This window comes from Sturnus vulgaris, chromosome 5 (genome assembly GCF_052056855.1).
Source record: "Sturnus vulgaris isolate bStuVul1 chromosome 5, bStuVul1.hap1, whole genome shotgun sequence".
NCBI classification, from domain to species: Eukaryota; Metazoa; Chordata; class Aves; order Passeriformes; family Sturnidae; genus Sturnus; species Sturnus vulgaris.
Window position 1 is genome coordinate 68,370,347 of NC_142247.1, and position 12,680 is coordinate 68,383,026.

Genomic DNA, 12,680 nt, shown 5'->3' on the forward strand with positions numbered 1-12,680 from the left:
TATGTTTTATAAGTGTTTGTATAAACCTGAGAAAGTATAATTAATACAGTTACACCTTTGCTATTCTTACAGATTTTCCAAACACAGTGTTGAATATATTTTTCTTTTGGCTGGTATTTTTGTTGCTTGATGAAAAGATTGGAATTTTCTTCCTGTTTCCCCTTTTATCTTCCTGAAAAGAAAAAAAAAAAAAAAAAAAGTAAAACATTTTGTTCCCTTGTAAGTTTTGTGAGAATTTTTTAATTCTGCAAAGAAAACAAAAAGAACCTCCCCAAATGCAAAGTCTAAATGCGACCTAAAATGCTCTCACTAGGTACAAAGCCCAGGAAGGTTATTTTCTTGTGAGTTTTTTCCCTTTCTTTCCTGCTTGGGTTTGGATCATTTCCAGAGATAAGGCCTGGCAGTCAGATCAGGTCACAAGTTAACCCTCTCGACAAGTAACAGGGGATGTCAAACCCAAATGAAAATGCCATTAAAGTGTCAGCATTGATTGCCTGTCCCTGCTGGTGACAGTATCCAGAGGGTGACCAGGGAGGCTGCACATGCAGGAAACACAAGTGGAATGAGGAATTTGGGTTATGTCTACCCAGGCTGGTACAGCTCACACACGGTCTGACACATGCTAAAACTTTTAGACTCACTCCATAGCAACTTCAGGGATCAGCTCATCTGGAGACCTGCAAAAAGGACAAAATTTCATGTCATTTCCAAGAGTAAGGGGAAAGGCATAATTGGAAATGTTCCTCTTGAAAAGCTGTGGGAGGAGACTGAGATGCAGAAATTGAGTTTGGCATAGGTGAATGGGTTGGCAAGAGATGGTGTAGAAACCCAAAAATCATCCTGGTGAAAAACAAAAAGACAAAAAAAAAATATCTCCATTTGGTTAGAAACAACACCAAAAGTGTCTGCCCCCTTTGAGAAGTTCAAAGATGCTTTACAAATTGGTAACATCTGCTTTTGAAAAACATATCAGGAGCTTGAAGGCTGCCAGAACATCTGCAGGACCAATGCTAGGGGTTTCCAAGCAGCTGGACACAACTGGTGACAAGGATGGGATTTTTGGCATCTGTATTGACTGTGGGGTTGTTTTTGTGGACAAATAAATTTTTCCTGATGGATACAGATGATGACAAGAAGAAGTGAAAGAGCAAAATTAATAGTAACAGGACAGAGTGATTGTAAGAAGGACAGGAGAAGAGAAGAGAAGAGAAGAGAAGAGAAGAGAAGAGAAGAGAAGAGAAGAGAAGAGAAGAGAAGAGAAGAGAAGAGAAGAGAAGAAGAATGATGGAAAGAAACAGGATTAAGGATCCTCTTAAGAACTGTCCTCTTTTAACCATCAACACATTCCTCTTGTACTATTTCTGACACAACTTTTACAGGACTTGTGTGTCTCACCACAGCGTAAGTGGATAATTCAGATGGTAATCTGCACCCAAAAACATCTTGAATTTTTAGACTTTACAACTGAATTTTCTGGGTTTTTTGAAAGTGGATGTTTATAGAACAAAGTGCATCAAATAAATTATTCTCATAAATCCCAATATCATCCTGATCTAAAAACCCTACCTAAATAACTGGGGAAGAACCACAAAGTGAGGGAGGATTTATGGGGAGCAGACACTGTTAGCAGCTCTCTTTGCTCCTTAACACCAAAACCATTGAGAAAAAAATTATTTCCTTATGTTTGAATAATAATTTAGAGAAATATCCATGTTATTCTGTTTGGGTTTTGGCAGAAGGGGGTTTTGGAACCAAAGAGCATATCAGTGTTTCAGAGTTGTATCAGTAAAGCCTATTTCTAATACACAAAACCTCTCGCCAAGCTAGGTAATCTCCCATTAATGAGGCTAAGGAGCCCAAATTAATTTCTGAAAGTAGGAGAAAAAACATAGAGGCAAAACTGTAGAAAGCAGATAAAACTGAAAACATATGTCATTTTTTCTTATAACAAATCCAAGTAATTGCAAGGAAATTTCATTTTCCTCCCTATTTAACCCAAATTATTTTCATTTAATCACAGAAATGCACCTATTTCCCTCCAAACCAGCCTGCTTTGCGTGTGAAAGATTGTTTCCAGCATGTGCTTGGGTTCAGGCATGTTCCTAATCCCCTGAAACAAACACAGCGAGCAGGACAGCACGTCCCAGCACATGTGGCACTGCTGGGAGGGCTCACTGGCTGTGCAGGAAACCAAACCAAGCCATCCCAACAGGAATGTCTGGGAAGGCAGGCACAGCAGGGATTCAGTGGGGCAGGAGCAACACTGTCTTTAGGAGGAGTGACCTTTTTGGGGGATCAGGATTTGGTGCAGATGACACCAGGCTGGGTGAGAACTGAGATGTTGATCTGCTTGAGGGTGTCCCTACAGTGGGAGCTGGACAGGTTGGTTTGATGGGCTGAGACCAATTGCATGAGATTAAATAAGGTGAAATCCTGCACTTCAGTCACTGCAACCCCATGCAGCACCTCAGGCTGGGGGAAGAGTGGCTGGAAAGATTTCCAGTGGAAAAGGACCTGGGGGTGCTGGTCAACAGAGACTGGACATGAGCCAAAGAGGGCCCAGGTGGGCAAAAAGGACAATGACACCTGACTTGTACCAGAAATATGAGCCCAGCAGGATGAGGGCAGTGATTTTGTCCCTGTACTGGCCACTGGCAAGGCCATACCTTGAACTCTGGGTTCAGTTTTGGGCCTCCCAATCACAGGAAGACCTCGAGGTGCTGGAGTGTGTCCAGAGGAACGAATGGAGCTGGTGAAGGGTCTGGAGCACAAGTTTAATGAGGAGCAGCTGAGGGAGCTGGGGGGCTTAGCCAGGAGAAAAGGTGGTTCAGGGAACAGTTTATAGTTCTTTACAATACCCAGAAAGGAGGTTATATGTGGTGGTTTATATTAATTTCCTAAAATAGTTCCCTGCCAAGACCTGGGCAACCTCCTCTGGACCTGACAAAAACCAATTGGTGTCTGATTTTTAGTATTGACACATTATTACACCAATGAAAAAAGTTTATATGCCTTTGTGAAACACACATGTAAAGATGAAAACCCCCAAAAATCTCTCTTTTGGTTCAGCAAGTAACTAGTCTGACTAGGGCCAGGCCCTAGTCCAAAACCACTACACTGTACGATGCTCTTCTTGCAGGTAACAAATAAGACTACAAGAGGAAACAGCCTCAAGTTGTGCCAGGGGAGGTATGGCTTGGATATAAGGAAAAATTTCTTCACCACAATGATTGTCATTCCCTGGAAAAGGCTGCCCAGGGAAGTGGTAGAGTCACTGTCACTGAGGGTGTTTAAGACGTGTGGATATGGTATTTGGGGATATGGTTTAGTGGTGAACAAGGCAGTGCTGGTTTAACTGTTGAACTAAATATTCCTGAGGGTCTTTTCCAACCTAAATGATTCAATGATTCTATGACTTGTTTGGTTTTCCATTAGCTGGGTTTGGTGGCATCACACTACTCCTGAGGTGCCTGATGGTTTCTCCTGGTGAGAGTGTTCCAGCACTTGGTGGCTGCTTTGGTTAATGCTGATTGCATGTAATGGCATCTCCTCCTCTGGTTATCTGCCTATGGATAGTAATTCTTTTTTACACTAAAATTTTCCACAAACACAAGCTATTTCTCAGAAAAAGTTGTAAGTGGCAAATAATTGTTTTGCAATGTTAAAATACAATCGGTAGAGTGGCATTTTCTTTGACAACCTCCCACTTTGGAGTCATGACAGAATTTGACAGAAGTCCCTTCTATGTACCCCTTGTCCCTAGAAAAGTCGGCAGGAAGCCTTTGGAATGTTTTGGGTTTGCAATGCACACATGCTCAGCAAAGACTTTGTAGTGCTGCATGGCTAAAATTCCAGCAAATGCACTAAATGAACCTTCCTGAGCCTGTCCTTCCCTGGGCAGTCCAGCCTTTCCAGGACTGATAAAAGCAGATTTTTATTGCATCTTAATCTCCTGGATGCCTCTGCAGTGCCCAGGGGTTTGTGTATGTGCTAGGGGTGGTGCCATAAGGATGAGGATGCTCCTATAAGCTCAGAAAGGACATGAGAAGTATTTACAGGAGAGACCCTGGAGCTGGGAACACTCAGGGCCAGAACTACTCTTACAGAAGTGGCCACCAGTACCTGGATTAGAATGTGGAAAAGGTCCTGGAGAAGGGACAGCCATGTGCTACACACTGTCCATCAAGAGTCCGTGCAAGGGAGCCCAAGGATCTCCACTGGAGAGAGACACAGCCTCTGTCACTCGTGTTTTGTATCAGCAGGTGGCCAGGAGCTGCACAGCTCCTGCTTTAGCTCCAGGTAAAGGACCAGGCTGGAGAGCAATGGATAAGTGATTCCTTCTGTGGTGGGAGTGGCCCAGGAAAGCTGCTGACCTGGAGACATCGCTTTTGGATGGCAACCTGGCAGCATGGTGAAGAGTAGAGGTGAGCTCAAACCATTGCTGTCAACATCCAGAGCACACAAAGTGACCTGGCTCCTTTTCTTCATTTCTACTTGCTGTTAGAGACTCCTAAAATTTTTTCTGCAAGAAAGGCAGTCAAAAGGAAACCAAAAACCACATGGTTTTGGAAGGTCCCCAGCTGCCAACGTACAGCCTATATATCACAGTCTGGGAACAAATGCAACAAAATACTTCATCCTTCCACTGACTACACTGGGTACTTAAAATGTTCTAAGCAAGGCTTTGCATGATGCCTCTCCACTCAAAGTCAAGCAAAGACAGCAAAATGCATGTAAATCACTCAAAGCATACAGCAGTTCAGTGGCAGGTCTGCATAAGAGAATTCAAGGGCCCTTGACTTTTGGCACATGCTGCAGTTTCTAGAACTGTCACCTTCTTGAGTGGGGCTGGGAGGGGAGGTGCCAGCACACCAGAGATGTAGAGCCTTGCAGAGTGTGAATCACAGTAATCTGCATTAGGTGCCAAAAGTTGGATTGCTTATTTAGACAGGAAAGCTATCTCAACAAAAAGGAGGGACAAATGTCCTCTTGGCTGGAGCAAAGCCCAGAGAGATCCCTTTTGACTACTGAAAGCTTTTACACTGTTCCCATACAGAACCTGAGTCCTTCCCCAGGACTGCCATGATCTGGCACTTCTTATATACCCAGACTGCTTGGAAGGAGGAAAACTGGGAAATCCTTCCTGACAGGAGCCATGTGGCTGTGCATAGAGGATGAGGAGCACTTGGACAAGTAAACCAGTACTCCAGGTGGAGTCTCAGGACAGCTGACCAGAGGGGCAAAACCACTGCTTTTAATCTCTAGAGACCAATTTCTTCATCCCTCTCTCACTCAGGAGATGAGACTGATGGGCAGATGCTCCCATGAGGTCACTGGTGGCTTGGGAAGAGGTCAGAGGGATCCTTGTGTTGAGCTGTGCCAGGATCCACCAGGGAAGGGCTGGACCAACCAAAAAGGGAGGAGGAAAGTGCAGACCTGCAGGTTGCCCCAGATGACATTTCTGTTCCACTTGCCCTGCCCAGAGGAAAACAGAGAGCTTCCAAGGTCAAAGACATTTATTTATCTGCCATGCCAGTAAACCCCAGGCAGACCATGGAGAGGATGATCTGCCTGATCTCTGCTCACCATCCAAGGACAAACACATGGCCACATCAGAAGGGGGGCTTGCTTGAACTCTTCCCATGCATTTCCATGGGAACAGAGCAACTGTTTAGTTTTCCTCTCTTTAATATTTCTCTTATGATTATTTCTGAAATACTCTGCTTGCTGGAGACTTGGCCTAAAGAGATAAGGAAGACAAAATGTCACAGACTGTCATCAATGAATTATTTTTCCCATTTCTTGATGCCAGGAAAAGCAGTTCTTGCTGTAGGAAAGCAGATCATGGGTTATGCCGTCTTCAAATTATTTGTTTCAGAGATGTTAGAAATTGCAGTGTGCACCTGTAAGTACAGTGTGTTAGTTGGAAGCTGGCAGGAATTTAAACCATTTCTTTAGTAAAAAGAAAATATCTCATAACTTGATATCTCTTTTCTTGTCCATACATAGGTGATTCAGGCTCATTTCTCGATTACAATCTATTCTTTTTTTACATATACAAAACATTTTGCTCCCCATGAACACAAGATGAAGAGCAAACTCTCACCATAGGAAATTTACCTTATAATTGTGTCTGGAAGCAGCACTGCTCACTGGGATAGCAGGGAAGCTGTGACTTTACAACATTTTCAGTAGCTGTATTGACACTGTTCAGGTTGAGAGCTTCTGTGCTGATGCTGGTCTCTGCTTCAGTGCATGGAAAAAGTACTATCCAAACTGTCAACTATCTGCAACTGAAAAACATTTTCTCTAAATATTTTTGCTGATGTCTAGTCTATTACTTCTGTGGAAAATCCACAGCAATTCAGGCAGGATGCAACGAATGGCTGAAAATTCTTCAGCTGCAGACAGTCAGCCAAATCTCCTTTTAACCACTCGTGGATCCCCAGCATTGTACCATGGCTGGGAGCAATGTGATGGTCCCAGTGCTGCCACTTGCTAACAGCCTCTGCTAGAAATCACCATCTGTAGTTACACCCTGGTGTCAGCTGGGAAGTCCATTCTGTGGCCACATATTTGATACCTCGCCCTATGGAGACAAAAACACCATCAATCTGAAATTGCTCCAAGATAGAGTGCATGGTTAGAAAATAAGGAAGAAAGGATTTCTTAGTAGGTTAGTGACACACAGGCACAGGCTGCCCAGAGAAGCTGTGGATGTCCCATCCCTGGAAGTGTTAAAGGCCAGGTTGGATGTGACTTTGAGCACCCTGGTGTAGTGGAAGGTGTCCCTGCTCAGAGCAGGGGAACTGGAAGTGCAGTCAGAGCTGTGGGCAGCCTGGGGACAGGTATTGGGGTTCCAGATCCAGCCCTGATCAATGGAGAGTGGTTAGTGCTGCACTCGGAGTGCCTGTGACATGTACTTCATTCTGTGCACTGACTCAGGGGCTAAATGGGCTGGAGAAAGCAAAGTGTAATCACACTGTTTAATTAAAAGATAATGGAAGCTTTCCAGCCACATCCTTACAGCCCATGCAGGGACAAAAATCCCTGCTCTCCTAGAGGGTAAAATAAAATGCATTGTCACGCTGGGAGTCAAGCTGATCTGAACTTCTTCATCTGCTGTATTCTTAATTCTCATTGCTTTTAATTGACTGCACATTTTCTTTGGTTTTGCAAATTCAGTTTTGAAGCCGATTCCTTGTATTCTTTATGGAACAGGCTTCAGGCTATATGAGCAGGGCTGGTGGGGGGCTTTGCACTGCTGGTAAGTAATGATATTTTCTCTGCAGCAGGAGCCAGGGTTAAGTGAGATGCCAAGTGCAGTGTTCACTGACGAGCAAGGAGCGGGAGGAAGCAGCATATTTCCAGCCATAAAACAGGGGGACATTAAGAAATTATAGACAGTTTTGGCAACATGGAGCTGATTAGCCCAGTGGGTAGAAAATGCATTGCAGATGCAGCAGCTTGCTGGAAATTCAGAGGGGAAGAGGTGCCGAGGAACTGTTCAGGCAACAGGCCAGTGTTGATGGAGGGCAGCCACGCCCATGCTCCTTATGAATGTCACAACACAAAATAGGGAGAAAATCGTCCTTCTCACGGGTAGTGCCGAGTCCTCTGCCTAAAATGTACATCTGGGCACCAAACTGACAGCAAAGAGAATGGGACATGAGTCTAACCTTTGGGGACATGATGAAAGACCTCAAAACCCACAGAGATTTGTGCTCTCAGAGCAGGAGGGATCCCAGCATGTACTCTAGCTACTGGGCTAAAATTCACTTTTGGAATATAAGTAGGTTTTCAGGTCTTCTTCTTTTCCTCACAAAGTTAAAGGAAATCTGAGAAAAGGGAACTGGAATCAGTTTTTAGCTTCACATTTTACTGTTTTCGTCCTCTCATTCTTCTTCTGTGGGGATGTTTGCTGAGGTGCTAAGTTTTCTCTTTCTGAAAACATATTTGGAGGAAGAGCCAAGGACACTGTAGATTGATTTTCTGAGTTTTGCTCAGACTCCATAATACAAGTGGCAATTTAGTAGGATAAGCTCATTCCTTTTTTCACTTTTATGGATTTCATTAAGAAGCATGAACAGGCAAGAATTCCTCTAAGCAATCATATTACCAGCCTAATTTGCTAGACTTTCATTAAAGCAATTAAAGATGGAATGATGCAATGACCCAGTTCAGGACCCAATTAAGACTGAATCAATAAATCAGTAGGTTTAAATCACCACCATAAGGCCACAGATAATCAAAACAAGTTATGAGGCTGAAACTGAACAGAATTACTGTATTACATTGCCATAGGAGAATTTAAAGAATTAAATACTTTGCAGTGGAGATGCTCAGCTCATCTTACTATAACCAGCTTAGTGGCAATGGGCACAACCTGGTACAGGTCCATCAGCTGCTGGGGACCATGGTCTGGGTGCACAGAACAACAGCCCTGCCAGGCCATCCACAGCTGTAGGTATCCCTGGACCTGGTGACTTCCAGGAACAGGTGTCAGGACCCCCTTCCATCTGTTCAGGCACATTTAGTGCTAAACCATCTCATCAGTCTGTCACCACCTTCTTTGCACAGATAAGTGAAGCCCCCAAGGTGTCTTACTAACAAACCCATCTTAACCACAGCTGTTGGCTCTTTCCTGAAGGTCTCTGACTTTCTTCCAGAGGAATTGCTGGACAGTTGGTTCTTTCCATAGATTTAATGAGAACTATCAGTAAACTCAAGCACATGGTGCCCTCTGCATACTGCAAATACTTGGAGAGGGAAGAAGTTCCTCAGTTCAAGCCTCCAAGGTGATTGACAGAGGACTTAACAGTGAACTAGATGTTTGGTGGTGGCAAAGCTGCACACTGTCTTCAAAATTTAGCCCTAGACTGATTATAGATGAATTCCCTCAAAAAGTAATTGAAATACATGGTAAGATCCATGTGTGCCATGACAAGGCACAGCAGAATAGTACCAAACCTTCAATTAATGCCATGTTTCCCTCTGCTTTGGTCTGATGGAGACAATGTAATACTATAATATTGTATAATTCTGCTGGTTTGAAAGCAAACCAGAGAGAGATCCCAACTCAGAACTACAATTTAATAGGAAAATTAAAATGAAATACAGTAGTAAAATACAAAAACACTGACAGAGTCGGAATACTACCTGACACCCTTTTGGTCATGGCGTTAGTAGCAGTCTGATTAAATGGTGGCTGCATCCTCCTGCAGTGACAGATGTGGTTCTGTTGAAGCAGTGCTCCTGTAGGTGCAGTTTTCCTCTGAAGGTCCAGTGCTAATGTAGAAGAGTCTGGTTTTCCTCTAAAATCCAGTGGAAAAAGGCTGCTCTGATGATCCAAATCTCAGATTTTGTCTAGGTAGGAAAGGCTTGGCTCCTCCCCCTGGGTGGAGCATCTCCCAATGGGATGATGTAATTTTATCAGTCATGCAGTGGGACCCAATGGCCCATTAACAGGAGATGTCTCCCTGGAGGGAGGACAGGCATGGAAGAGATAAAAAACACTGCCCCAGCTGGTTTTAACAGCTGGCCCAATAACAGAAGATATCCCCCTGGAGCTGAGGGATGGGTCATGAAAGAGATTAAGATCACTGCTCCAGCTGGTTTTAACAGATGGTAATAGAATATTTACTTTTGGTTACATTGTGCATTGCAACCTAAGACAATAATATTGTACAGTTAATATAATATTGCATCCTATAGTATTGTATTATCATATAACTCCAAGTGTGTGTTCATCATGTACCCATGTTCTATTTGTTGAGAACAGGAGTTCATCTCTCAGCTCCCACTGAAGGTCAATATGGGCTCACCATGACCATAATTTTGGTTTCTCTTTGTAGTGGAACAGGGATCTGATCCACTTAGGTGCTACTCTGAGTTGCATTGGGTCAAAGACTGGGAGGAAAAGTTACATTTCAGATGCTACTTCGACCAAATGCAAACTTGAAGATATGATATGTGATTCTTAATATGGTTGATACCTGCCCAGCTGGCCTAAAACAAAAAGAATCATTAGTTTGAGATTTATTATGCATTTCTGGTCACTGTTAGACTGCAAGCTGAGGCCCAGATGTGAACACAGCTCTTGCTTCTGCCCTAAAGAAGGAAAATGAAAAACATACAAGAGTCTATATGGCGCCAAAGAAAGCAAAAAGTTCGTGAGTTTGATGGGAACAACAAATTGCCTCTCAACTGTATTATTATTAATTTCCCTAAACAAAACACTTTCATGAAGAAGGTAAATGAATCATTAATTGACCGTAACTTTATCAGAATATTGAAATTATAAAAAGAAAACCCCCAAAGATTAAAAAGGAAAAGAAACTCTTGAAATCAGGATAAGCAAACAAAGTTTGGAAGTCAGGAATTTATCCCAATGTAATCCAGAAAGCCCAAACATCAAACAATCTGGAAGTACTCAATTGAATACTTGCAGTGATAATCCAGATGGTCCTTCTTCCCCACCCCCACAGATGTAAAAAATGGTTATAATCATAATAATTCAGCATGGTTGAGAGGGCCCACTGAACAGGGACTCAGATGTGCTAGGCAGGGCACACACCCACGGTGATGTGGGTGGATTTACTCCCTCAGGAATGTCCAGAGTTGGGAGGAAGCATACTATGATGGGAAGAGCACATCCTGTAATCCCTATGACAGCTCAGAGTGTCCTGGGATTGCTTTTGGGCAGTGCAGGCCCAGGTTGTCTCCCCATGGGAAGCTGCCCAAAGGGATCCTGACAAGACCAGTATGGCTTTGTGGATTCACAGGGCTGGGAAGGTTTGGCCTGAAGGAAGAGATTCAATGTAGGCATGAAGAGGGCAGGACTGTTTACACTGCACAAGCACTGACTTGAAAGCTCTGTGCAGAATGAGTCTTCCTCAGCATCACCTACTCCTGAACCACAGGGGTCCATCCCTACTCAGGTTGGATGGTCCTCGAAGTTGTGCACCTGCATTTTGCTTCAACAGGTATCACTCATTCTAAACTCCTCTTGGCTACGAAAGAAGAGCTGCCATAGCCCACTGGAGCCTTGGTTCTGGGATGGGAGAGTTCTGGGAGAGCAGGAGTGAGAAATGGTGTTGGTGTAGCATGAAGAAAGGCTGATGTATGGCATAAGACAGACCTCAGTGCATACCAATACTCTGAAAGCCTTCAAAGTAAGGACAGTCCCCTTCCCTCCAGTGCAAACATGGCTGTGGATCTTGGCAAGGTTGCAAGCAAAATATTTTCTACAGTTGCATCTTGGTCTTGTCCCTCTGGCTTCTCTGTACTGATGTTTTATCTCGCTTGTTGCAAACAGCCAAGAATTTGTGGCTGAGCACATAGCAGTGAAGAAAATGTACAAAGATTAAGTGAATATTGACACCATCATGATGTCATGCACGAGGATTTCAGTGGTCCTGGGGTGATCTTCTGCCCAGTCTCCCTGGGAGCTTGGAAGAGCCTGGTGCACTCTGTGACCACTGGACCCTTGGAGGGACCCATGACTTTAAAACCAAAACATGAGAAAATTTTCCTGGCTGAGATTTTAATTCCATGGTGAAATGTGGGATCGACCTTTATGCACTGTAAGTGCCAAATTTGAGCTAAATCCAGCTAATTTACACACAGGTGGGTGTGAGGTCGTTAGTATGAACAGAATGTCAGAGTTCAGGCTTATGTCACATGGGAAGACTGCACAGTCTTTCTGCAGGATCTTCTGCTCCTCCTGACACTGCACATCATGTATTTGTGCCTCAGTGTCACACACCATCTCCAACCAACTTCCAGGCAGCATTTTTGTATATGGATGTACTTTTCCAAAGATGTATCTTGCCACGGGTGTGCTTTTTCCAGAGTACAAATTGGAGGTTATCTCACCTGTCCTGGTAAAATCCAACATCAAAACCTAATTCTGAGAAAACAGTTGCTCACCACAGCTTTCAAATATTTCAAATATCTTGGTTCTGGGGGTTGTTTCTTCAGTCACAAAATAAAAGCTTTATAAGTAATTTGCCTTTTTCTTTATACTGCTGTGCATTGGCCATCATCACAGCTGTTTGTTTCAGCTCTGTTACTGAACCAGGCATATAAAACCAACTGGCTTCGTCTTCAAGCACAGGTCAACCTCCCTGCTGGGCATGTTGGTTTTGCCACCTATTTTAAGGGGGGAGGAATTCTTGTGTGCCAGTGAGTGAAAACCAGAAAATAAGAAACAACAGTGGATAAAAATAGGAGGAAAAAAATAAAAAACAAGTCATAACATACCCCAGGAACATCATCTGGAAAAAAATTAAGCCAATGATGGAGCACACTCAACAGTCTTTGGAGAGGACATCTGACTGCAGAGAGACTCAGAAATTCTCACTGATGAAAATCTTGTCTCCTTTGATGATTCCCACTACAGGGTGTGTAAATCACCAGAACCAACTCAAAGGTGCAGCAGTCTCCAACAAAGATATGCCCTTTCCCCAGCCCTACACAGATATTCTCAGTGCCCAGGAGACAGCCATGTCTCCATATGTTGACATTCAACACCATTTCCATTGACAAATTTAGGAAAGATCCAAAGGATAAATTATCCTTTTTATTCTTTTCCATATGCAGTGAACTGGAGAAAGAAAATCTTATCATTCTCCTCTGGGACATAAAGGAACATCATTGCATGAAACACAACAGGGCAG

At 43.5% G+C, this 12,680-nt stretch overlaps 1 long non-coding RNA gene across 1 annotated transcript; it reads right to left on the reverse strand.

Moving 5' to 3' along the window:
* Window positions 1–39: 39 nt before the first annotated feature.
* Window positions 40–11,931, reverse strand: LOC148223762 (uncharacterized). Its single transcript, XR_015804101.1, has 3 exons — window positions 6,121–11,931; window positions 642–677; window positions 40–172 (listed from the first exon to the last, which is right to left on the reverse strand). It is a non-coding gene; the product is annotated as an uncharacterized LOC148223762 (long non-coding RNA).
* Window positions 11,932–12,680: the final 749 nt, after the last annotated feature.